The sequence below is a fragment of the Dipodomys spectabilis genome, unplaced genomic scaffold (assembly GCF_019054845.1).
Source record: "Dipodomys spectabilis isolate Male_0828 unplaced genomic scaffold, ASM1905484v1 ptg000156l, whole genome shotgun sequence".
Classification (NCBI taxonomy): Eukaryota; Metazoa; Chordata; class Mammalia; order Rodentia; family Heteromyidae; genus Dipodomys; species Dipodomys spectabilis.
This window is the reverse complement of record NW_024870833.1, coordinates 7,448-10,887: the sequence shown is the minus strand read 5'-3', so window position 1 is coordinate 10,887 and position 3,440 is coordinate 7,448. Positions and strand designations below refer to the sequence as shown.

The window sequence follows — 3,440 nt, the reverse complement described above, 5'->3', positions numbered from 1 at the left end:
TTTTTAAAAAGAAAGTGATAATGTGGGCAGAGAGGAACATTTGTATTGGTTCCTTTATTTTAGGATAGAAAACTTATTCCTTAAATAGTAATCATTTCCATTGGAGAATTTTCATTTAAAAAACAGTTTAGAGAGTCAGAAGAAAGTTGAGAAAGAATGAAGGGGATGTAGGTTAAGGAGAGAAAGGTGGATTAATTTGAATTTAAATTGGAGATCAAAGTAACACTTCTCTCTGATGGATGTTACAAGGATTAGATTCCTGTGACATGTGACATAAACACACAGTAATGTGGTAGAATTGTTACTTATAGATAATGAAGAGTCTTTTAAATTTCTTGTTCAAGATTATATAACTAGCTTTTGTGAAAATTCACATAGAAACAGAATTGAAAATTAATACCAAGTCACAAAAATATTCTTACTCAATGTCTTTTGTTCAACTTTGCAAGAACACTGGCCAAGTACAGAATGCATAGCTAAGCATTAAAATAGAGGTTGCTATGGTGAAAATATTTCCCACTTTATAATTTTCTACCTCATCTATCAATTGCTGCCAAATAAATTGATAATTAAATGTGTGCCACTATCATGAAAACAGTTTATGAACCTTTCAAATTGTATACTTTCAAACTCACCAACAGGTCCATACTGAATAAACTGCCATTCAGAATGTAGTTTTGATAAAATACACTTTCTTAACAACTTTACAAATAGCTCTACTGAGCCAAATAAAGCTTTCTTATAAAAAGAAATTCTTGTAAATCTTGCTATTCTAGTCCTCTTCATTTCCATGCTCTAATACATATAAGGCTATAATTTCATATGTCTTCAGGATTTCTACTATATTGCAAGTCTGAAAAACTTCTGAGACAGTCCCCAGTGTACAATATATTAAAGTCTATATAGAATCAGGTCTGTTTTGATGTGACTTTTTCTTGTAACTTCTATAAAGCCTGTTCTATAAAATTTAAATGAACAAAATTTAAAGAGATCACAGGAAAAACCTTGCAGTTTTATTTTCTTAAACAGAATATCACCATACTTTATAGAATGTAATTAACAAATGTACCCTCTAAAAGTGTCATTTCATGAATGAAAAGAGCTAGATATCTAGAAAAATCTCAGCAATAGGAAGTACACTTAGTACTTTTGTATATTTGTCCACACTTTTTTTAGCATTACATATATGGATCTTTTAATAAACTTCATGCTTGTATAATGAACAACAGTCTTTGCAAAAACTAAAAGAGAACCTTACGAATAATTATATCACAAGAGTACAATTTATGATGAATGAATATTTATTAAATTTAGAAAAGTCTCAACAGAACAGCAGCATGTGAGAGATCCTAATAAAACTGGGGAAAACAAAATAGCTTTGAAGGAAGGATAAAAGCACCGAAAATTTCATACAGGCAAAAGCAATGTCACGTTATCTTGGAAATTCTCTAGTCTTAGAACAGAGAGTAAACATTGACAAACCTGTGAAGGGAACTGGCTCCGCACAGGGTCAGAGGTGGTGACATAAGCAGCCTGAGTGTAGGCATAGCTCTTGAAGCGAGGCTTAGGAGAGGAAGAAGTTCGCTCATAGCCTTGTGCTAGACTGACTGTGATCTGTAGAGGGTTTGGGAGAGAGGGAATGCGAAGGAAAATAGACATGGTAAATCATCCAGCAAGAATGGTTCCAATATGCTATGAAACCAAACATTAAATGGAAAAGAAGAGATGAACCATTCCATCTTAACACATATTAGTGATATTAAAAAGTGGTGCGATACGAATGGTGGCACTTCCACAGGTGCTGTCGCCAAGTCTTTAGTGATTCCTGAGAAGTTCCAGCACATTTTGCGAGTACTCAACACCAACATCGACGGGCGGTGGAAAATAGCCTTTGCCATTACTGCCATTAAGGGTGTGGGGCGAAGATCCGCTCATGTAGTGTTGAGGAAGGCGGACGCTGACGTCACCAAGAGGGCTGGAGAACTCACAGAGGTTGAGGGGGAACGTGTGATTACCGTTATGCAGATTCCAACTCAGTACAAGATCCCAGACTGGTTCTTAAACACACAGAAGGATGGAAAGGATGGAAATTGCAGCCAGGTTCTGGCCCATGGTCTGGATAATAAGCTCCGTGAAGACCTGGAGCAGCTGAAAAAGATTCGAGCCCATAGAGGGCTGCGCCACTTCTGGGGCCTTCGAGTCAGAGGCCAACACACCAAGACCCCATGGTCGCACTGTGGGTGTGTCCACGAAGAAATGAGTGTAGGCCTTTTCTGTTAATAAATAGATTATATACTGAAAAAAATGAATTGTGGCATTTACAATTCTTATCATATTGGAGAGCAGATAGTTTGGAAAGGTAACTAGGGTGAGATTGAAGCATGCACACTGCAAGGCAACTTCAGTTTACTCTAATTCCACAACTCTAGTAGCATGACTCTTTTAAATCTGGTAAAAAAAAAAAATAGGCAATTTTCTCTGAACCCAAAGTAAACAAAGGCAGAATTCATCAGGTCTGTACCCTGGAAAAGACTGAAGCTTTCATAAACTAAAAATAGAACTAGCTCAGAGTGAGAAAATTAGGCTTGAGAATTTATCCTCCCTTCAGAAGAAATTTTACTAAAGGCTTTTCCATTATTTTTACCTAAAAATACAAGAAATTACCCCCAAATCTCACTATTCAGAGAAAGAATAAACCACTTAATAAAAGAAGCCCTCTGAATTCATTTCATGATTTAATAAGAATTTCAACATATGCATTCTCCACTTAATTTGTATTAGAAATATCATAAAATGTTTTCTTCTCTCAAGATTATATTCTATACCCAGAAATCGTTATATATCCAATAAGTTGCCAATAAGCTTTTGAAAAAACACATTTTTGTGTGGTACTGGGGATTGAACCAGAGTGTTGCATCTGCTAAGCAAGCACTTTGACACTTAGCTACATCCCAGTATGGAAAATACATTTTTAGAGTGCCTGTCTTTGCTTTTGCTTGGGTATTAGCTCTTTGTTTTATGTTTTAGAGTTTAAATTTTAACATGTATATTATTCTGCATTCCCTTTCATTTCACTTTATCCAAAATAAAGGCAATACATCTATTTTCCTATGACATGATACATATAAATAGCACAATATTTGAACAATGTTCTTTGAAAAGAATATTGTACATATCAGATATAATTTAAATGATTCATATAGTTGGTGGTTGTATCATTATGTATATACACAATATGGTAGGCTTTATATATGTATTATAGTACATATATGTGATATATATATACATATATGTCCATTATCCATTGTATGTAAACACATGAGTATGTGAGTACAATACCTAAAAATGTGCATAGAATAGGAAATAATTTTCATATTAGCTGTTCTTTGGATTCTTTACCTGTTGAGAATAGTGCATCTGATGATGTAATTGAAAATGTT

The 3,440-nt window shown here is 34.5% G+C and overlaps 1 pseudogene; it reads left to right on the top strand.

Annotated features, from left to right (window-relative positions):
• Nucleotides 1-1,725: 1,725 nt before the first annotated feature.
• LOC122118594 lies at nucleotides 1,726-2,260 on the top strand (annotated as a pseudogene).
• The last annotated feature ends 1,180 nt before the right edge of the window (nucleotides 2,261-3,440 follow it).